At 38.1% G+C, this 24508-nt stretch overlaps 1 long non-coding RNA gene across 1 annotated transcript in view; it reads left to right on the top strand.

Moving 5' to 3' along the window:
* The first annotated feature begins 11865 nt into the window (after positions 1 to 11865).
* Positions 11866 to 24508, top strand: part of LOC141957047 (uncharacterized) — an 89228-nt gene continuing 76585 nt past the window's right edge. The window contains exon 1 of the long non-coding RNA XR_012633049.1: positions 11866 to 11925. This is a non-coding gene — a long non-coding RNA (uncharacterized LOC141957047). The remainder of the gene's footprint in view (positions 11926 to 24508) is intronic.

Here is a 24508-nt window from a genome sequence, read left to right as displayed (position 1 = left end):
TAGAACAAAAAACAGTCTGGCAATATACTTTTGGTAGCACCTGCATTCTTCTTGGATTAAAAAAACCAACCAAAAAGCTGACAAAGTTACGTTGCAACTTCTAATATGCACCCTTAAAGGCAGAATCATTAATTCCTTCAGTCTGTTTAAATATTATTCAGTTGTATCAGACTTTTTCTCATAAATAAACTTGTATGAACTCTTGATAATCTGGTTTGGTGAAAATTCTTAACTTCTTGGTAACTACTGGACAGATCAGAGGATCTGACAGATTAATTTGCCGGTCGAAATTTCAGTGGTTTAAGAATCTCTTCTTGTTCTTAATGTGTCAATCAGAGAAATCTGGTCCTCTGACTAAGTCTGACAGCTGCACTGATATAAAGGAAATAATTTTTAAATTCACTGAAAATCTTTATTGAAGTAATTTTTCTGTTGTATGCTGAGTAAGGGGATAGTCTGTTCTGTTGTATTCTACATTCAATAGATCAATTCTGTGTAATAAATTGTTAAAATTTATGTATTCTTGTAATATAAAAGGATGGATTCATAGAGTACTTACAGGTGTGCAAAGAGGCAGACTTAAAAATTCACCAACCAGTTTTATTCAATATATGATTGCTCAAGGACTTTGGGCGTGGATACATTGTTTTAACATACCATCATAGTTACATTTAGAGCTAAATCAGGAATGACAGTTTGAGATATTGTTCATATTGCTTTTCTATTCTGCTGTCAATCTGCTAGCTGGGGGAGATGATGTTCTTCCTTTCTAAAACTGGCATTTCAGACCTCATTAGGAGTGCCTGTGCTGTTAGTTTGTTCAGAGCCCTTCTATGGGTGAGTTGCGTGAAGCTTTTGCAGTCCTTTGCTTCAAATAATTTAATGGGTTGGTGGTTTTGTTGCAAGATTTTGAGTGCGAACTGGGGAGTTAGTGTTAAGCTCATTTCCTGTAGTGCTTTCCTCTGTATTTTTTCCATAGTCTCTTCATTTTATTGGACTAGAATATTGGATGTGCCACACTTGAATATTCTATTATTAGAGTTACACTATCCAGGTGATAAGCAGATATTTTTCATGCAACTTTTAAAATGAGATCAGTAAATCAAAGTGAGTTTTTCAAAGCTGAGATTTTGTTGCAGCCATCACCTCAAACAATAAAACATCTCTTTTATAATATGTAACACATTTAATCCTATATATAATTTATGGGTGTACCAGTTCATTAGAAGTCTGACTAGAAAGCAAAGGAATGAGAAGCTGACTACACAGAAATACGCCTTATTGAAATGTTATCTCTTCATATTCATGGTTTAACTATCCATTGACTAAAATGCACCCTATTTTTTATTTATTTTTAAACTGCTAACATACCCTTAAAGAATAAAAGGCATATAGTCACTTTTCTAATTTTCTTTATCTTACAGCAGGGATTATATTATCCCACATGAGTTGCAGAGCACCAGTACAATGTATTCCTCATTGCAATAGAAATATATAAATAGAAATTTTGGAGGGCCCTTGACCTGATTGTCAGTGACATATCCTTAAAAATAAATCTGACTGTAAATAAGGTTTTGGGTAGTTCTCTATAAAAGACTGCCATACTAATGTGAAATTGTAGTCACAATGAAGAAGACAGAGATTTTGAACTCGTTCAAGATTTTATCTGAGAAATGTGTTTTAAATGTGATACTTCTGCCCTAATCCTGTAGTCAGTTAGAATGATGAAACTTCATGGAAGAATTTGTCTTTGAGGAACTCAATATTTGGATATCTTTCTGTATTTATGGTGCAGGTATCTGAAATGTTCCTCAGAACAATGTTGTCTACTTCTAACTTTTTGATGATTTCCTTCTAGAAAGAAATAATTTTTCTGGACAGTGTCTTGTAAGAAGCTATGTCTTTTTTTCTGACAAATATTTTTAAAAGTACTTTATCTTCTTTGACCATTGTTGTTAATTTCCTCTGTTAACCTCCTAATTACGCAACATCCACCCCCCACCCCAAATAATCCAAGAACTTTTGATTCCTTACTTTAGAACTGTGAAAGAAGACTTTTATAGCATAAGTGCATCTTTCTGGGGTTTTTTGGCTGTTATTATTAGTCTTGCCTGACTACATTTCTGTCCCAAAAATTAATTCTCCCAAATGCTTTTCTGAAATCAAGTTTACAATATTATGTTCTACTGTTTTATACTTTAAAAGTTCATGCTTAGTAGTACTATATTACAAATACTCCGCTTTATTTTCAGTATTGGAAGTATAAACACGTAAGAACCATATTAAGAAGCCATTCTGGGACATTCAGGATGCATACACTTCTAGAAGAAATGCACCCATTATTCTTTGGATGGAGACTCATCTATTTGTCTGGTGAAGTTATTGTCTCTCTCTGATTTCCAGGAGAGGATCTCCATGCAGAATGCATGCAGTGTGCAGGGTTCTGCATTTGGAAGTGGCAGGAAACAGTCCAAAAAAGGTTTCATTCTTTGTTTTAAGGCTAAGGATTTACATTTGAGGCCCTCTGCAATTCATTTTCTCCCCTGTGGAAACTGCTGACACTTGTTATCTATTCATTAGCCAATTGGGTTTTGCTGATTTTTATATCTCAGTGAGTTTCATTGAGTATAGGTTTCAAATGCAGGAGGCAGAAAACCTCTTCTTTCAAAATCTTTTGAAATCTGGAGAACAGCACTGTAACTACAAATCTTCACCTGTTACAGCATATCTTCCTTCTTACAGAAATAGCCTTCATCAGCACAGAACTGAAAAGAGCAACCTAGGTTCACAGAACAGTACACGGGAAGTGTCTCATACACTCGTTTCATGTTAAAGATCCTGAGGCTCACATTTCAGATACTGCTGCCTTTAGAATTGTTAACAGCCTGTCACTTCTCAGTGATAGGGAATTGTGTTACTTGAGTTTGAGGTAGCAAGGCTAACGAACTCAGAAAAGGACCTGAGTAAAACTTCAGATACAAAAAACCACTGGTAGAGACATACTAACACTTCCTGATGAATGTGCAACTTCCAAATTTTTATGTATTAAGCAGGAAAAAGTATCCAAAAGAAAAAGTTGTGTCAGGACAATAATTCTGAACTTAAAAACCAATGAGTATATATTAATATTGAAGAAATGAAGAAGAGTACTGAAGAAATGAAGAATATTAATACTGAAGAAATCCTCTTAATTTTGGGTGTGAATGGAATTGTAGAATGGTAAATTATTCAAGCATCAAGTTGGGTGGTACAGGGTAAGTCTGAGCTTAAAGTCAAGAATGCTACGCCAGTTTAATTGGTGTTGCAAGTCAAACTAGTTCTTAGTGCTGACACAGGAAAATCTTATCAATAATACTTTTCTATATAACCTCCTCAACAAGTGTCCTTCAGAAACTAATGTTGTTTTTTCAGACAATTTTCAAGGCCTCTGAGGAATTTATGTTTACTTAACTTTGCCAAATCATCTTTTGTGTAAATCAGCTTGTTCACAACGTGTAAAATTAACTTTCCACTGGAATAAGAGACAGAATTACAGTGAAACAAACATGAAAATTTTATTATCAAAACCACTATAAGTGATATCTCACATTTTGTCCCTATTTAGTTTGCTTTCTAGAGTCTTCTTCAACTTCTCCAGCAGTCATGGTACACTGATAATCCAGACAGATGTGGTTAAGCCATGGAACAGAGAGCCATAGAAAGACAAGATGGTTCTTAGTAGCCCCGCTGACCGACTTTGTAAACATCATTAAGCATCTGCAGACTTGCCAGTGGTCTCTGCTTGTGCTAGCTATGGAGCAACAAGAGATTGTCTCATTTTCTGACCTCATGTCTGAGCAATATATCTAACCATGCCAGGATGGTCCATGAATAGACCTTACAGTGTATAGAAGCAGAGTTTGTGATGCTCTGGAACTAATACAAAATAAAGAGTTAAATGCTGAGACTCTGAGACAGCAATTTGCTAATTAGTAGTATTGCTGATGTTCTATTTAATTGCTTCAACATTCAGGGAGCGAAATGTACCTGAAGTACCAAGGTATAGTGCAGTGAGCGCACTCATTACCATTGTGCTTTGATATATAGATCAAAGACTTCTTGCATCTAGAGATGCAAGCTGCCATTGAAGCCCATACTAAACACCTGCTTGATCATGTGCAACTGATTGTATTACGTGTTTCATGTCTTTGGGGAGTGCATTTAAGGACCAAGGTTGCTCAATGTTTATTGGTATGATGATATGAATAACTGCTATAGTCATGAAGTCGGCAACATTAGGACTTCCTAGCAGCATCAAAGAAACTTTGTATTATAAGAACAGAGTCTATCTATGGCTTTACACTTTATCTATCCACACAGTAAAATCAAATCTATGTAGTAATACTGCATGCATTATCATGTATCCCTTAAAAGAAATTGAACTGAGTAGTTTCCTGTATGTATTTACCATATTTCCCAATGTATTTATACTATCTGTGTGGAAAGATGCCTTAGGCATCTTCCAAATTAAAGAAAAGTTAATGAGCATAAAATGTTCCAATAGTTTGTACACCCGTGTGTTACAGCTTCAGCAGCAGTAATTGGGCTATGTTCAATTACAGGTCTTTTAGAAAATAAAGATGGCATTTTAGCTGAGATTTCAGCTAGTATTTTAGGCCCATGTTTTAGGAAAGAAACAGACTTAGGTAACCTGCTTAATCACTAGGCCTTTCTTAGTTACCACAGACCCCCATGAAATCCCTCTGGAATATTAAACAGAGAAACTGTCTGGTTTGGGGTTTTTTAATTTTTTTTTTTTTTTTTTTTTTTTTAATAGTTAAATGAACCTGATTGGAAATGATATGTGGAAAGGCATGCCTTCCTCTCAGTTATTTGAAATGGCCTCTCCTAGAGTTTGCATGTGTGTCTGTGAGAATGAAGTTACCACTGTTCCTAAATCTGTGAATTAGTTTTAGTAGCCAAAGGACTAGTCAGGTGAAGGTTTCTTGACAATGCCAACTGTTTAAGCAACTTATTTCCTTTGTTTCCTGATCCGTACTTCTACTTCTTTAGCACATCAAAACTGAGTTTACTCCTGTGTAGCTTGCTCATATTCTCAGGCTATGACCAGACCACACTTTGTGCCAGGCACTGTTGCCATCTTGCCCAAAAGGTTCCCTTGCACGGGTTGCGAAGCCCCGTCACTATATGAAGATTGACCCATGTCTTCCCTCAGAAAGTTTTCTCATCTAGGATTTATATAATGTTTTGGGAGTTGAGATTTATATATTCTGCTAAAACTTCTTAACTCTTTAATGCTCAAAGAAAGTGAGACGGACATGGATAATTATCATCTTTCTTGCATTTGGGAGAAAGGTGCACCTGTTTGTAAGAGGAGCTCCTGTTTCTGTGATTTCAACCAAAGGAAGGGCTCAGCTTGCAAGACCATGAACTGAACTTCTCACTCCTTTTGGAGAACTGCTGCCTAAATACCACCCCTGACCTTAGTCTTTCAGCAGCCGTAGGGCTGAGCCCCTCATCTGGCACTGGGCATGCACACCTCATTCAGCCAGAGGAAGATTCTTTCCATGCTGATTTGACCCCTTTTGCTAGGTTTCACCTTTTTCAGTTGCAAACACAGCTTGGCATTTCATGCCTGGCCAGAAGTGAGGCAGCCCAGAGCTGTGATTCATATGGTGGTGCTCCTGACTAGATACAGGCTGCTGAGGGCCATGCATTTTGGTTCAGGCCCAATGCCTTGCTAACAACCGTAGGGACTGTGGGCAGAGGGATGGCAGAGTGGCTGATAGCCTGGGGTGGCACATGGGTATCAGTCCTCCAGTGCCCTCTGTAATGCTTCACAGAGTCATTCCTGGGGCATTTCTGCAACCCATATAAATGATGCCATCTGGAGTGAACTGCTTTCCTCTTACGGAAGTTACAGATAGCTCCTTTTTCTTTCAGCCTTAATGGCTCTAGGACTATCATGTGTGAATACTTACACATAGAGCAAAACATGGATACCCTCTGTCCTAGCCCACGGCAGGACTCCTAGGCAGCCTAATAACATGAAGTTGCAAGCACATAGTTTGCATCACCAGTGGAAATCCTGTTACAGAACTGATTTAAGAAAGGGTTGGTAAATGATTCTGAGGTGCTCAGTGGATCATGACATATGCTTACCCAGTAAAAGGAGAAAGAGAAAGCTGATGAGTTGTGTTTAGGCTGAATCTGCTGAGCTTATGCAATAACAAAAAAGAAATCTCAACCCCTTCAGAAAAGGATTCTGTCAAGTAGTTCAGACTTCTATTTTATGTTTTATTTTTGTATATGATCCTGTGAAAACCTGGACATGAGTCAGGGCAATCCCAAACACAAACACAGGCTGGGCAATCAGTGGACTGAGAGCAGCCCTGTGGAGAAGGACGTGTGGGTATTGATGGATGGAAAACTGGCTATGAGCCAGCAGTGTGCACTTTCAGCCCAGAAAGCCAGCTGTATCCTGGGCTGTATCAAGAGAAGTGTGGTCAGCACGTCGAGGGAGGGGATTCTCCCCTTACAGTCCTCTCTCATGAAACCCCACCTGGAGTGCTGTGTTCAGCTCTGAGGCCCCCACCATGAGAAAGACATGGACCTTTTGCAGCAAGTCCAGAGGAGGGCCGTGAACATGATCAGGGGGCTGGAGCCCTATGAGGCCAGGCTGACAGAGTTGGGGTTGTCCAGCCTAGAGAAGAGAATGGTCTTGGGAGAACTTCTAGCAGTCTTCTAGTACTTAAAGGGGGTCTATAGGGAAGATGGGAGGGACTCTTTATCAGGCAGTGTATGACAAGGGGTAATGGTTTTAAACTGAAAGAGGGTAGATTTAGACTAGATAGAAGGAAGAAATTCTTCCCTGTGAGGGTGGTGAGACACTGGCACAGGTTGCCCAGAGCAGCTGTGGCTGCCCCCTCCCTGGCAGTGTTCAAGGCCAGGTTGGACGGGGCTTTGGGCAACCTGGGCTAGTGGGAGGTGTCCCTGCCCATGGCAGGGGGGGTGGAACGAGATGATCTTTAAGGTTCCTTCCAACCCAAATCATTCTATGATTCTATGATCCTATGATTATTTAGTAAGTACATGCAGTTATGCAATTAATTTGCTATGAATATTCTGTATAAATAGCTTGTAGAGTGGCTGTGCATTGACCTTTAAAAAGCTGACTTTAGTCTCAGCCCCAGCATCCCTGAAGACTGAACTAATTGATATAGAACTATTTAAAGATGAATAAACATCATAATAAGTAGACATTGATGGGAGGTTCTGTTATGGTTAAAGCTAAGCTAAAATTTCAGTGTATGGAAAAGAGTGTTAAGCTAAAGCTGTTTAAAGCTGACGCTTGAAATGAAAGGAATAAAGTAAACCAATAAAGACTAGTTTTAGGGACCATCTTCAGTTTAGCTAGGGTCTTTTTTGGTTGAAAATTGCAGTTTTAATAATCAATCCTAAATGATTTATTTCCATTCCTGGTAGTCAGCTGTTTGCTGACTGACACTTTTACTGTCTGTTCCAGATAAGACCAAGGGTTGAATGAACTCTAGAGGCTGAATGACATCACTATTTGTTAACTCTTTAGTCAGAATTAAGATAAATTCAGGATCAGAAGTAAGATAATTTTCAGTTTTCCCATTTAAAGGTGAGAAGAAATTTTTCCAAATAATAGTGACTGATCTGATACTAGGGGTGTCCAGGACATCTGACCAACTCAACTTTCATCAGAAAGCATAAGTGTCAATACCCTGAACTATTTCTCTGGAAGCACCATGGTTTCAGTGAGCCCTCAATAACTCCAGAGAAGGGTCTGGGGATCCAGCTCACTATGACTATCCTGTAAATTAAACCAACCCAGGATCTTTTCATGGCATTAAGGCAAATTGCCGATCATTTACTACCCCATCCTGAAGAGAGTGTAATTGTTCCATTAACTGCTAGCACATCCTTTCAGAAACAGTACTTGCCTTGTCCTATCGGTCACATTTTCCTGGGAAAAAATATTTGGGGAAGTGACAGCTAGAGTGAAAAACATGTCATGAGTGACTCTAACTGTTTATCAGTACAAATACTTGGTTTCTCACAGACCTCACTGGCCCTGCTCCATTTACTGGTCTGGACAAAGTCTGTTTGTGCCTACATGTTGCTGCTCCAGCCCACAGGTGGACTTTTTGGCAAAGCAGCTTCAAGTTATCTCCCGTGATGAGTTCTGACAGGTTGGAGGCTTGAGGTGTGCTGCCATGTGGCCCAGATCTGGCCAGGTTACGAGATGACCATGTTTGCAGAGTAGATGTTTACTTCTGTGCCACTTGACCTGGGCTCCCTTTACAGCTGATGGTGGTCTTAGGGCATGAGTCACCCAAACTCAAAATACATGAACTGTGCCTACAGGACCTGCTTCTCACTACTGGCTATAAAGAGAGAGTGGGTGACCTACCAGCACTTGAAGTGGGATAATGTGATTGCCACTCCAGGTCCTGTGCTTTCTGAGCATGCCTTAGCAGCTGAGATCCAGGAGGGCTTTCAGTTCACAGGAAGTTTGGGAAGTTTTCCATTTCATGTGACTGTCAGACTTAAACTGACTTTTGAGAAAAAACCAAAGCTTTATGTGAACTAGAACACCAGCTTTTTGGACAGAACTATATTATGTCTTTTTCGTAGAGATAATGACAAATCATAGCACAAGGTTCTGGAGGTTAAGTCTTTATTTTTCATCAGTCTTTGAAACAACCAATACTCCAGAAATAATAATAGTGTAGTGATTTTAATGAGGCTCTGCTCCTTTGTCTTTGTATCTCTTGCCTTACTGTTCTAATGTTTACATTTTACTTACCTTCATGCCCGATACTGACCTCCTATAAAGGTTTTTGGACTGTGTTTTGAAACAGTACAGCATCAAACACATGCATTTAGCAGCGATCTACATTATAGGTGAATTTAGGCATGTTGCACTTGTTCATTCAAAGCACCTAAGAAGCTCTACCAGGCATTCAGAAGCCGGGAATACTGTTGTATTTGCTGTTTTGAATCGTAACTGCAGAGTTCAGAAGTCAATCTGAGCCTCCTATACCAATAATTTGCAGTAGCAAATTGACACCAGATTCTTCCGAGTTTCATTGCTAGTTGTCAAGGACCCTCACTGGTGGCTGCGGCTAATCCCTTTTTTTGAGTATTGAAGAAGTCAGAGAAAAGGATTCTGGACTTTTCTTGGGCTCATGGAGTGAGTCCCAGCAAGTACATATTTGAAAAATGCTTTGTTATAAAGTAGGAGGGCAAGTGAGGCTTGTACAGGGTAATACAGTCAAATAGGAATCACAGAATGAACATCTGAGCTTATCTTCTGATCAGTTAAAATTATACTGTGAATATTTTAAAGAATTTCATGTTATGAGAAGTTCAGTAACAGATTTTATATTGCAGTGGTTTAGGTTAGGAGTTTCTGCAACCCATATTTTAATAAAAGGTAGTCTTTAACACACACTCACACACAGAATCAAAGTGTTTACTTCTGTGTATTACAGAAGTTCAAAATTACGATAATGTAAATTACACTTGGAAGAAACTGAAATATTTTACTCTGAAATAAAAGCTTTCTTAAAAATGGTTATTGATGCCAAAATTGGGCTAATTTCTAGGAAAGCTCCAATTCTAATTTTTATTTCCTTATTTTGGGAGTATTTTATACATATTTTTGTCTACTATCCACAAATCTAAAATCCATTCACATTGCATACAATAAGCAATCCTTCAGTGAGAGTGACCTGTAAAAATTAAGGCCAGTGTTTGGAAATACTTCCTTGTGTAACATGAACCAAAACAGCTGCAGAACTCATTGATACCGGTAAATCTTATGGTCAAGAATTTAAAAACTTTACAATGAAATTAGATATTTACTATCAATAAGAGTAGTATTTGCAGTTATATAGCTACTGCAACAAAAGGAACTGTAAAACTATTTCATACCTGAGAGTTAAACTTTGTCAGGAATAAAGGATAACAGGTGAAGGACAAATTGTTTCACATTTGTCTCCTAGGGAGGCATTTTCAGTTCAAACTTCTAGTACAGTTGGAGACAGGGCGCTAAAGATGAATTATGCCCCTGTACACATTCACATTTGCCTTCATATTGAATATTGTGTGCACCCTAGTCCCCTCATCTCAGAAAGGATGTGTTAGAACTGGTGCAGGTTCAGAGAAGGGCAACAAGCACAATCAAATGTGTGGCCTGTTTCTCATGTGAAGAATGGTTGAGCAGGCTAGGGCTCCTCAATCTGGAAGCACTGACTTAGGAATGTAAAATAGATGACTGCAAAATTATGAATGGCATGAAGTGGGTAGAGAAAGATTAATTTGTCCAGTACAAAACACAGGAAAAAACACTAGTAGGATCTGGGTTCAAACCAAGCAAAAGCAGGTGATTCTCTAGTCAACAGAGCCTTGTATGAATACTTGAAAAACATTGTCAACACAAGAAGCTTGAGTGGATGTAAAGAATGACTGGAAAAGTACTTAGACAAGGGATTGATTGCAATGTACCGAACAGACACGCTATGTCAAGCTTAGGAAATACCCTGAATGAAAATAGTTTGAGCTTGTGCGAATATAAGGAAAGAATGTTACATATTTTCCTTGCTTTTACACTTTCCTAGCGATGTCCTTCAGCTAGATGGATGCTTGCTCTGAACTAGGAAGTCTTATGTTTTCATTCTGAGTCTGATCCCAAAGGGCAATTGATATCTTTCTCTATATGAACCTTTGGGTTCAAAAAACCAAATGGTATACGCGTTGATTTTGACCACAAAATTGACATAAGCAGACTGAAATAAACTCCTTAGTTCTGGTTTCTTGTAGTCCCTACTATTACCCAGCCTGTCACACAGCCGGTGGGGGTTAGCAGATGACCCTGGTTACATTTCCTGTGAATCTTATATAGAGAAATCTTCTATTGTGTTACAGAGAATTAAAGAAATCAATCCAATAATTATGCCATGACTTCAAAGTGAAATCTGACATTGACTACTTTATATAACTCCATAAACTACTGGAGACAATAGTCTTGGACCCATTGCATCAAATGAGACAACACTGGCTACAGAATACAGCAAAATATCAGGTCTTCCATCTATGGCTGATGAACACTCTTAAATAAACAAACATGTAATGGACCATGCAAAAAAAAGAGAGAAAGAGGAAGTCTACAACTGATGCAGGTGATTCACTTCCAAATATCTGTAAATAATAAACTCCCAGAACTTTTTAGACTATTCCAGTGTATATCTTTAAATCCTTAGAAACAATCTGAACAGACAGCTTAAGACACACTAAATACCATTAGGATTTTCATAGTTATTAATTCAGTCATTTTAACTTCCAAGTAGTGAGATGCAGTTTTACTTACCGGTTTTATTCTTAAAATGTTTCAGGAGGTTGCTGGTGCTAGCATATTTGAATTTTATGTGTGCCTCAGCATTTCTGCAGGTTAATAATGTCTTGAAGGCTACAGGATTTCCTTTTGGTTTCCAAAATTACATATGCATTATTGCAAATGAGTTCTGCCACAAAGGAATTCATAATGAAAACATCAGAGGGAATTAAAGTGCTTCTTATAATACTTGAGCTTGCTCCATTAATCTGAGGGCAAAATGAATTGAGTCATTATGTTCCCAGATGGTATTAGGGACGAAATGGGCAGACCTGTCCCAGCTTGATATTTTTTTTTTCACTGTAAGTATTTTTTGCTGGGGGAGTGGGTCAAGTTCAGGGGCAGCAAATCCATAGTGGGTAATTGAAGTCCCTGAGTAATGTTTTAATTCAAGTTTTAATCTTTATGCACAGAGACAGCAGGTCATTCTTAACTAGCAAGAGAAGCAGGAAGATTAAGCATGTACACAGTGCATTACCTTGAGAGGAGAGTGAAGGAGCGTAAGTATCTTTTACTATAGAATTGTTTGGCTTTAAAGAGCTGTCTTCTCGTATCTATATGCATGACTTCACTGAAATTTTTATTGGTGTCTGAAAGGTGTCTGAAAACCATCACACAGCATATTATTTATAATAACAGTGTTATGTTAATTGTGATTGTCAAGGATATGAACAAAGCAGTATCTTTAATTAAGCCAGCTGATCCACCTAATAAAAACAGACAAGATTTTCAAATCTCAAATAGGACCAACGAACTTGGAGCTAGTATTTGTTAAAGCAGTTAAAAGGTGCAGTTCTGCCACTGCACTGTACATCTCTTATAGGGATATTTGAGTGCATTTTAATTTATTTGTAATGAGGAAACAGCTAGATGTCTTGAGCATATGTCTTGAGCTTTGTACAAAATAATCAATTAGCCTCTTCAAATAACATATTTGGTTTTAAGACTGTTCTCATACTTAAAACACCTCTTATGTATTCATGACAACTGGGGTGTATTTATGCTGGATATTGTAAGCAGATGCAATTCTGCTCTTGCTGTCCTCCAGGTAGATATGAATTCACTTTAACACTGCTACAAGATGGAAAATCTGTGTAACTATGTTAGATGACACTTAATCTGGATATATACCACGCTGGAAAGTGGGATTTGTTTGTCTAGAGTGGGGTCTGCACTAGTGTGGATACACAATGTTATCTTACTCTGGAACTCAATAAGCTTGTGTGTGACCACAAGAAACCATAAATATGTATCAAAATTATTTCCTTGCATGTGAAAATGACAGTTCTGAGAAGTGTTAGAATCGGGCTGGTTGAAATCTATGTGCACTGCACAGCAAAGCTGAAGCCATGCTCGTGTTCAACAGGGCTCTACCTGTGCTACTGAGCTAGGAATTGTGTGGTCTTTCACAATGGGAACCAGTAGAGGATGGTTGAGGTTGTAGCTTCTTTTTCTGCCCTGAAAATTCTAATTTATTTCTGTAGGAAACATTTTCCTCAAAAATGGCATAGGCACAGCTACATTTAAAGCTGTCAGGCATATCTTTAATATAAAAGCATTTTTTTACTGCGAATATCCCATTTGTTAGTCAGCAAGTTCCTTGAAAATGGCTTGGCTTTGAAATATTTCCCTAGAAACAAGGAAAAAAACCCCTTTCTGATCTGTAATTTCTGAGGCTAGAGCATCCACAACCACAGAGCAATGTGCCATCTGTGTCATCAGGGATGCCAGAACTTTCAGGTCCCAAATCAGGGAGGTCCAGTTCCAGTAGAAATCCACTGTTTCACTCTCCTCGTTTCTGCATGTCTATCCTCAGCTGTGAAGAAATGATCCATTTCGCTTTGAAATGAAGGGATGGATCTTCTCCATGAAAAAACTTTTATAGGTTTTCCTATCTGTGGTATTTTTTAATTAAAATTAAATGTCACTGAAGTTAAATTTAATTTTTAATCAGTCATTATCTATCACTTTTTAAAGAGTTACAATTTCTTGAAAACCTGAAATTGTTATGCCAGGTCTGTTTATAGATTCTAGTTACTGACATAGTGAATATAAAATCTTCAAAAAACCCAAGTTAACATCTCACTCATAACAATAAATTAAAAATATGGTATTTAAAGGAAGAAATAAAATTAGCTACTCTTGTAACTGAAAGACTTTCAGCTTTTTAATTTAACTATGAGATTAGACAGTTTACTATTTTCCTTCTGACTTAATGCTGAGATTCTCTTTAAATCACAAATTCTATCAATTTGGACTTTAAGGAAAACAATTTAAGTCATGATAAACACTGCCAGAAAAAATCATAGCAATTGATTTTAAAACCCAGTCATTCTTATGGAGGCAATACTTTTTTCAATGTGACTCTTCAACAGGAAAATCTTTGAGAAAGTGGAATCTATCTTCATGGGAAGTTTTGTAATTTCAAATCTGAAAACAGAAAAAGCACACTTTGGAAGTTTCCTTCACAATGAAATGTTAGAAACTCAGGTTTAGGCCATTTTTTTCTTAATGATTTATGTAGATATTTTCATTTTTTATTCCTAAAATGCATACATTGTTTGAAACCAATGATTTTAAAGTGAAAATTAGTATAAAAATGTAAAGCATATACCCTCTTTCAGTGTATTTTAAAATTTCTTTTTAACTATAAAAGTGGGCATGTAGTCACAGAAACTAAGTGATACTGCTGCTGCAGCATTTTGACAGAAAAATCTAAAAATATCAGTATTTTAAAATTGGAATGCAAGAAAGAATTGAAAAGATGAGGTGTGGTGTGGTTTTTTTTTGTTTTTTTTTGTGTGGTTTTTTTTTTTTGTTTTTTTTTTGTTTGTTTGTTTTTGTTTTTGTTTGTTTGTTTGTTTGGGTTTTTTTTAGAGCCAAAAATTAGAAGAAAGCTTTCTGTGTATATCTTCCTTCCTCCCTGTAACAAAACTGGAGTCAGGTTCATCTTTGCTAGAGAGCAGATGCCCTAGATGGAGGATAAACTTAGTCACAAAACAGATCTTGAAAAGCCTGGCACATGCACCACCTGGGCTCTGCAGCTTTTCTCTTCAACCTGGCAAGATCCTGGGTGATGAGACTGTTGAAAAGCTCCAGCTCTGCCTTCCCAGCCTGCATCCCCAATAGGGTCTGGAACAAATTGCATCCCCCGAAGGATCGGGTCGCAGCAGGGTGTGAACTTTGCAAACCCCGCTGATGTGGAGGTGCACTTTTCCACTCCTCAGATAATGCATCTCCACAAGGGCACTTTTAAAGGTGAGATGTAAATAAGACAGCTGAGATCCTGCAATGCACAGTATCTCCTTGAGAAAGGAAATCATTGAACATCTTGTGTGGTGATGATTCAGGAAACTAAGAAAATTTTGGACTTTTTTATTTGGGATCTTTTTTTTTTTTTTTTTTTTTTACTGACTAGTTTAAGCTAAAGAATAACTCAGAACACAAATGTAATCAAGACAACCTTGAGAGTAGATCAAGAAAAGCTTAGCCTTCCCCTTTCAGATCTCTTTGTGCTTTGTACATGTTACTTTCATTATTAACACAATTTGTTTCTGGGTGACACAGAATGATGATGAGAATGGTGAGCTACCCTGTGACATTTTTAACATAGTCATGTGATAAATGAAAAAAGAAAGGCTAGAAGAAAATTGTTTTTCTGTTTGAAAAAAACCTCCTCGTATCTCAGAACCAGTTTTAAATGGGATTGGATTTGGATCAGAGTCCAAAATCGGAATGACTAGATCACCTTCATATGTTTCTTGTTTGGGTCTTCTCAAGGGAAAATAGGACAGTTTCTTACCATTGCCACCAATATATGTACCCATCTGTTAAGTGTTGGAAGCGTGAGAAAAGCAAAACAGTGAGAAATCTGTAAAACACACTTTTCCTTGACACAGGGTGCCCAGAGCAAGCACAGGACGGGATGGAGGTCCAGTGGTTTGTGTTTAATGTGGTGCCACGGAGGAATGCAAAGTGAGGTGTAGGCCGCATGGTCCCATTCTTTCGTTTTTCTCAAGGACAGATTTATCTCCTGCTCTACCCCTTTCTTTCAAGGGATATTTCTGTAGTAGCCAGCCGGTCTTGTTTCTCATCCTCCCTCTTTTTCCCACAAAAACCAGCTGTTCCCTTTGCACCAAGGAATGTACTGTGTCGTCACTCAAAAGATAAATGGCTTGACTACAATCCCACCCACTCACACATACGTACTAAGATAAATACTACTCTGAGTTTGTGCCCAACTTGGAGGCAAGATAATCTGACACCAAATCAGAGGGACAGATCAACGGGTTTTGTGCTCCTCGCCCCCCCTCAGAAGAGACACCTTTTGGTAAGATTTCAGCCCTCAGCTACGCCAGGTGATTCCCTGGGAACTAAGAGTATGTGATTGCAATAGTTTTCCTTTTGTGTAGTGCTGTGTAGCCAACCTGCAGTTTGTGCATTTATCACAGGCAATCTCAAAGAATCTGTAGACGTTGCATGAAAATAAACCGTACTATTTGTGAATCTGACATTCTCTTGAACACAACTGGACCTACAGCATATGGGCTGTTTGTGCATCCATGTCAGACCTATAGTTACAGCCCCAACTGGCATACCTATTAAGAGATAAGTCCAGCCGCCCCTAGCCCCTCTAATCTCTGAGGACCAGCTAGAATGGTAAAATAAATCTAAAAGATTAATCTCTTACCAGAATAATTCATCACCTGAAATGCAACATCATCTTGGTTACTGCATCTCACTTGGTACTTTTATTCATGTCCACAACCTCTTCTCTTTCCTAATCTTCTTTGTCTTCTTTGTGGTTTTTTTGTTTGGTTGGTTGGTTGGTTTTGTTTGTTTGTTTGGTTGGTTTTTTGTTTGTTTTTTTTTTTTTTCCTCCCCTTCTGGTTTTGTTTCCATCTGCTCATTTAACTCTCTGCCTTTCTGCCTTTCCCTTTCTTTCTCCTTTATTTTTCTTTCCACACACCTCACTCTTACTGTACCTCCTTTCTTTTCTCTATTTCCTCTGACTGACTACTAAAATCCCCAAATCAACCTCTGCAGCTGCTGTTTGGTTGCTTCCCCTTGCAGCCACTGGCACTTGTTCTGCACAGTTTGCTGTACTTCATGTCTCCACAGCCAAAGCAAGCAGAAAACAAGGCTTTTTAGTAGTAAACAGTGTGATCCCAGGGGTTTTGTTTGGATTGTTTGCTATGAAATCAGTGCTGGATACTGATACAAGCAGTTTATGCCTTCTACTAGCCAGATCTTGGTTTCCTCCCTGGACAGGGCAGGACAGGAGAGCTGGCTCAGACCTGCAATGTAATTCCAGCGTAAGTATCACATTACCATTTTTACTGACTGTACAGGGAGACAAAGATTGGGAGAGTGTGTTGTCTGAAGCATGAGCTGATCTTGAACATCAGAGGTAGTAACTAGGTCCACCTCAGACACCAGAGGGATGGAGGGAATGCAGCCCTGGGACTGGAAGGGACCCCAGCAGCACTTGTGAGTTTCTCCAGGATATTCTTCAAATGCTGTGACATTCTCAAACACTTCATTGAGGGTGTATGGGAGGTGAACAAGGAAAGTAGCCTTCTATTATAAATTATTTAACTATGATTCTTATTCACATCTGTTGGTTAAAACAAGTGAACAGTGTTAATGCCAGGATTTCAGGATTCAAAAGAAATCCTTTTCCTTCCCTCCACAGAGACAAGATATTTATTTGCTTTATGAAATACTGAGAAGGTTTTCTGGAAGTCTGGTGGCATAACTTGCCAGGCACTTTCATCTGCCTTTGAACTCCTGCAGAAGTGAGCTTTACTGGCAGCACTCAGGAAGGTGCAGACAGGTTAGATGGGAACATGTCACATGCTCTTTCACAGCTTGCTTTCAGTTGCTGATGGCTCTTGTTCCTTCCCATCCTCCATTCCTATGTCTCTAGCAAGTCTATGATATTTCATTTGTTCTTTTTAGCTGAAAATACCTCACTAAACATGGTTCTGTTTTTTTTTTCATGAATTTCATATGTATTTCAGTCATACACAGAAGCCTCAGTTCAGGACTCTTGTTTTTCACCTGTTATTTCTTTATGTCACTCATACACAAACTTTCAGGATGCAGTTACAAATCTGTGGCCAAGCACCTGGATAGCTGTCAAGAACAGAACAGGTCATGTCTGCCAGCCTGGGCATTGCCAGCTGTACATACACAAGGAGCATCCTGAGCCAAACAAATCCAACATCCCCTGAGCACTCACTTCCTCTTTTGAGTCCTCCAGAGCTTAGATGAGGAAGGAATCAAGACGACTGTTTAAATTCTCAGAGAGAAAAAAAAATATTCTGGACCACAGTTGGAGTGGACAGTTACTGCGCAAAATAGTCATTGAACTGTTGAGAGATCTAAAGTGTAGCTGAGATCTAGAAGTAGAGGTGACAAGAAGCAATGAAAAGCTGCAATAAAGCAGAAGGAACTGAGGCTTAATCTTACTATAATTTTGTGATAGTGGGGTGAAAATTCTAGGAGGTTTTAAAAGGTGGTTGTTTTGTTTTTGGTTTTTTTTGTTTTGTTTTTTTTTTTTTTTTCCCAAAAATTGTAAATGAAATAATATTTATCCTGAAACAACCCTGGAAAAATAAAATGAATCTTGGTTATTTTCCCTTTAGGCTAGTACCATTGTTGCTAAAATGTCCATTGGTGCCAGAGTATGTAACATCTCAGTCATCAGCAATCTGGCAGGTATTTTGTCCCTTATATTGATCCAACAACTATATGCCAGGCTGTTTGCACCATCTGTCACACCAGAGTCAGCAGGGGGGACAAAAGGTGGACAGCTGGTACTATCAGTCTGCAATACTATATTAAGGGAGAAATACCAGAACCTGTGTCAAAAGGCATAGAAAACAAAGAACCTCAGTGGTGAAAACACTAGAGCAAATATGTTTCAGGTGCAGCAGCTCATCTCTCATATCACACTCTCTACGGTTATTAGAAACACATTTCTAAGAATGCAAAAGTTCACGGAGTGCCTAAACTGAACATAATCAGTCTTCATTATGCATATTTTGGTTTTCCAAGGAAAGCAAAGTTGCCTAAAATGACTGGTGATAAAAAGCCAATCTGTAATAAATCCCTCAGCTGCAGAGAGCTGGAATAAAACTGCAGCAGAGAGAATTTCTGGATTGATTTTTGCCATAGAATCATAGTTACCAGGGAAGCATTCATCAAATGCTGGCCGGAAGCTGACCTCCATTACTCTACTCCTCCTTCCAGGTTTGTCTTTGGTAAAAAGCTATTTCACAGTCTTGTGAATATGTTGGCAAGAGACTAATGCATAACCAAAGCAGGATGCTTGAAGAGATTTTTCATATGTCCAAAGGCAAGTCAACCAATATTCAGATACATAGTGCATCAGCCAGGTCATCAGGCAGTGTTTCAACCAGTCAAATCTGCAAATCAACCAAGAGAGACATGAGAAAATGTGTAGAACTATACATTAAAGGTTTTTGGTAAAGAGCACACTGCAGCAAATGTGATTCGGGAGTTACTGCACCATTTTGCAATTTACAGCTAGTCTATACCTTCTGGATTAAAAGTGGTGCCAACATAACATATGCAGTTGAGGATTGTGCTTATATTCCTGTACTTGTTTTGCAAAGTGTTGCAATTTGGTTTTGACAGACTTGAATGATAACTGCAGCACTGAAAATAGAATCATGGCTCATCAGAAGATAGTCACTTTGCATATTTCACTGAGGCCAGCGTAATGCAGAGTGAAGACCAGAAAGAAAACAATTCGTTAAAGATCAGCTGAAGCAAAACGGTCTGCTTCTGGAGTTTAAAGATGAAGGCTTTGTTGTTATACACACGAATACTGAAAGCCAGGGATTTCAGCTCTGTGGAAAATGTTGACATTTCAAATTTCATTCCATGTTATAAGAAAAGCAAAATTGACCAAAACATACTTTTAAATAGTCATTTGACTAAAAACCCGATTTTGGAGATTTTTCCAATCTAATGACTTTATGTATAATTACACAATCCATCATTATTAGAAGAATGCTATGACTAGTATATAAAATATTTTTAAAGACAATCTGTAAAAAGAACATTAAGGCATTCTGTTAAAAATACAATTTTCTTTCCAGAAAAATCAATGATTTCTGAAGGAAGCTGCGATTTTGATCAAAATAGCATTTTCTGAGAAAGGAACAGCTGAAGTAGTTTTGACCAGCTGTAAGATTTATCCATAAAATTTCCAAAGAAGCCACATATAACATGGGAGACAGGGATTTTATAATGTATAATTGACATTCAGAGTGATACAGAGCTGCTCTACAGGTTCTAAAATGTTTGCAAGCTTCTGCTAAAACCTTCACAAATAACAATGACAAAGTAAGTGAGGATATCATAATTAAATTTAGCCTCAATTGTCATAACTAAAGTAGGGAAAAATGCAATTCAATCTTCTTATTACTATTGCATATAACAATATTGGAGTCACAGAAGCTGAGCTGTGATTAATCAGGTACCAGACCTGTCTGTTATCCTCTGCAGTAGCCATGGCCAGAGTAAGATTCAGCTCAAGCCTTCTTTTGCCTAAGTTAAAGGACAACAGACAACAGTCTTCCAAAAGTATTCTCATTATGATCAGCCTTCTGTCAAAACTACTTAATGACAACTTCTCTCAAGAAAAGCTTTCATAACATATAGAGATATTATCCAAACCTAAATAACTGTTAAAAATAAGAAGAGAGAATGAGATCCTGTGGATACTGTGATATTGGAAAATATCCTCACTCTTCACATATCTCATTAAAGAGGACATGCTAAATAGTGCATGGTTGAGCCTGTGTTAATTTTCTTTGTAAAAGAAACCAAATAAAGAAAGAATGAAAATTACTGCAATCCTCTTCTGTTGCAAGTTGAACAACTTCATCATCATTACTGTCACCTTCACTGATGTCTACGGTCTTACGGAGATGCTCTAGGTCTACTCACCACACCAGAAGCAAGTGATGAGACTGCGGCCTATGCGGCCATATCCTGTGAAACAACATTGATGCTGTGCATAATTTAATTAATTCTCAGATTTAAATGCAAATATTAGCCTTGACCTTCTCTTTCAGTTTTGGCCTTGAAAAAAACAGTTATAGCACTGAGGAATTTAACTGTGAGCAAGAAGTGAACACTTAAGACTATATTCGACCGTTTGCAACGAGATCTTTGAGTAGCTATGAACTTGGAAAAATCTGGGCTTTGAAGCTGAAGCACATCTTCTCCTCTGGCTGCCTTTCTACTCACCAATTCTTTCTTGTCAAGTGATGCTGTTGAAGGACCAGTTGTCCCTCAACAAAATTTGAGATTCTCTTTGCACTGTAAGGGCTAAGAGTCTGCCTCCTGCATGATCCTGGGTTGGAAAGAAATAAGTTTCTTGTGAGGAAAAGTTCATTTCATGTTGTTGCAGGAACCCGAAGCAGCTTTCTTCTGGGACAGTCTTTGGAAAGCAGGACTTCCACTTCTGCTTTTTCTTTTGCCTTTGGGCATTGTTGCAGTAAGATTGACGTATCATAAATGGCAATACTGTGCAAAAGAATAGATAAATTCTATCTCAAATTTTGTGCATTAAATTACAATGAAAATATTATTACCAAGTATTATTATTACACTCTCATGAGTGTACTTTGCCTAATAATCTTGGTCCATATTGTATCAACATTCAGATGAATTCATCATCTGAAGTACTACCTGCTTTCTTCAGTCTGAGTCTCAGAATAGATGAACATTTTTTATCATTGTCAATAAGAAAATTACTTATGTCACCCTTGATATTGAAATGAAACTCAATTATGCTGACCTTGATATCCAAATGAACTGTCTAATATAAAGATTACACATCTTCCAGTCTTTTTAAAATTACCAGAAGTGATCTATTGTTTTATATGATAGACGAGTTATTAAAAGATGACAGGTGGAGAACTTAGAAAACTTTTGGTTAAATTAAATAGGGGGTTTAATTAATAATTTATTTAATATAGGAAGAAAATCATAACTAAGAATTGTCAGGAAATGGTGAATGACTCTAGGTCAAACTCTTCACAAATTACCATTCTTCCCCAATAGAAATGAATGTGAAACTAAGCAAGTGCATAGACTAGTTTCAGGGTAGAGTTTAGATTAGAATGGTAAAGGTAGAAATTACTACACCCTAGAAAGCTAAATATATTAAATTAAAAAGAAGTAGAAGGATTATTCAGTATCCTAGAGAATTTGGTAAAAGAATACTGCTTGTCAATGCATTTGGTGAGTGCCAAAACTGCTGTGCATAGCATGGGGTCTGTCAGATCAGATTCTGCTTTGAGATTTTACCAGTCATGAAGGTGCAACAACCTAGACAGTAGTCAAGCTCCTTATGGTACTGTGTGGGCACAGCAATCCATGGGTGGGATATCTTACAGGATATGAGATCCTATTTCTTCAGATTTGCACAAGCAGCCCCATGCAAAAATCTGTGTTTAGCAGGAGTAGAATTGGTTTTCTTTGCCTGGAGTTTTCATAGGAGGGAGCAGCTGTCAATTAGAATAGACCTAGAATATCTTTCAGAAATTGCTTGATGAGAAGCATGTGTCAGTATTTTTCTTCCTGTGTTCATTTGCCTTTCTATAGAACATGGAGATGTTTCTTTTTTGTCAAAAGAAAGAAAATGTCAAACCTTTGAGCTCTCAGCCTTTCAGCAGGTGAGCTCACCAGTGTATAGAGAAGGTCAATAAGATGAACTTCTGTATGGATATTAATATTTTATAATGCTTTGAATCAGCATAATTTGCCTCTTCAGTTAGGTCATGTCACAATCTTTTAAGCCCTGAACCATCACTGGCAGTACAAGCCCTGCTCTCACTGAAGGCAGGAGGGCTCTGAAGGTAATTTCAACTCAAGCAAGCTCAGATTCCTGGATGCTTTAAAATGAAAACAGAACTGATTTTTATTCCTTTTTGCTGAGCAAAGAAGGAATGCAAGTAGATAAGGGGGATGTCTGAAAACAATTGAATTATCTCTCTGAACCAAGGACAAAACTTAGGCAAGAGCTGTCTATATGTTCTTGGTATGGAGGCTTTCTGTATTGGGATCTTGGACTATGGCAGGGTTTTCAGGTTTTCCGATAACAGGAAATACTAACTGGCAGCAGAGCAGTTAGCTGGAGCAAAGTACTCCCCAAGGAGTAAGTTGATTTCTCTCAGCAAAACTGAAATCCTAATAATACTATTTGCAACAACAGAACATCAAGTGATACTTACCAGTGACTAGTTATTATATTTCAAAGTTATTTCAATGTATTTCAAGACTGAGAGGAAGAACAAGCAAAGATCTTAGACATGTTCACTTCAGCATGTGATATCTCCCTATTGACTTGTGGTTAGTAGAATTCCTTACTGTGTTTATTTCCCAATCTTATTTTCCATATGTTCCTCATTCAAGGTTCCTTGAAGAGTTCCACTAGTGCTCTTGGGTACCCCTTCTGAGAGGTATGGAGGTAACATCCACTTCATTACTAGAATTATTGTATATTTGGCTGTGGTGGGAGGCAAGAAAACCCAGCTTTCCAGCATCCTGCAGTAACCCTTGATGTCTCTGGGGTGTGTTGCAGGATGGTGTCTCACCTCTCCTTTCCCAGGGTAATTCCCTTCTGTCTTCCTAAATTTGGGAAATGCTGATTGATGTGCTTGCCCAAAAACATGAGTAGGAATTATCTCTAGCAGCTCATATGAAGAGTCTTATCTGCCAAGGCATCTTGGTTTAGAACTGCTTTAACCTTGCTGGGTTTGAAGTCTTCCTTCAGTGTACCTGCTCAGTGTTGCAAAGCTTAGTGATAATTTGGGGATATAGAGAAGATCAGTATCTTTTCCCCTGTGCCTTATGCCATGGTCTAAGCATGTGTTTTCAGCAGTGATATGATAGTACCTACTGAGCCACCTTGCCTCATGTGTTATACCAGTCAATAAATCTCAAAATAATTTTTCCTTCAAGACTTCCTATTTTTCAGCCATAAATGTGCCTCCACACTGAAGGCACCTGTTGTGATGCTATCAATTATGGTAGCAGTAGAAAAACATTGAGGGGGTAAGAATATGCTGCTCAGACTTCTTCAGTACTAAATTCACATGTATTGTGTCACCTCTCTATTTAGAAATCATAAATTCCATTGCATGAAAGTTCATATTCATGGGCCATTAGCTTTGTTTGTCACTTAGGGTAATTAGTATAGAATCATAGATTCATTTATATTGGAAAAGACCTTTAAGATCATTGAGTCCAACTGTAAATCTAACACTGCCAAGTCCATCACTAAACCATGTTCCTAAATACAGAAACAGAATCATTTAGTTTGGAAAAGACCTTTAAGACCATCCAGTCTAACTGTAAATCTAACACTCCCTCCCTCCTTGGACAAATAGAGGTTTTTAATTTCTCACTAGTTGGTGTTAAAGTACCTAACAGTGCTCCACTTCCTTCTCTAAAGTAATGGAATAATTTGAATGTGAATGTAAATACTCAGATTTCATACACATTGTCAGGTACTTGCTGTCAGAATCCCACAATACTCAGCCTACGACACATTGAAGAAGCAGACTCAGTAAACCATCTTCCCTTTAAAAAGCTGTGCCAGTGTTTTCCCTGATATTGTGGGCACAACATTTGTCCTGTTCACATTGATATAAGAAACGAGATCTCTTGAGTTAGTTTTTTTGCTTTCAAATTCAATGATTATGAATGAATTCATAGTAATGTTTCTTTGCTGCTCTCCTAGTAGGACTGGAAAGGGAATCTTGTTTATATGCTGTTCTGTTTTTTTCTGTGCTCAGATTGTCCCACTATTAAAGGGGGAAAGCCAGCACAGGAGAGTACATTCTCAAGAAAGCAGGAGTTAACATCAAAACCTAAAGTAATGCAGCTTGTTTCAGGCAAACTCGGTAAACATTTATATTGTGCCAGTTCTGCAGTCAAGAATCATTTTTAAAATCTGACAATGGCTAAATTAGACAGTTTTCCATTACTGCCTGGAAAAGTAAAAGCGTAATTGCCACTTGCGTCTGGTAAAAT

The sequence above is a fragment of the Athene noctua genome, chromosome 2 (assembly GCF_965140245.1).
Source record: "Athene noctua chromosome 2, bAthNoc1.hap1.1, whole genome shotgun sequence".
Classification (NCBI taxonomy): Eukaryota; Metazoa; Chordata; class Aves; order Strigiformes; family Strigidae; genus Athene; species Athene noctua.
Note: the sequence above shows the minus strand (reverse complement) of the source record. Positions and strands in the feature narration are given on the sequence as shown.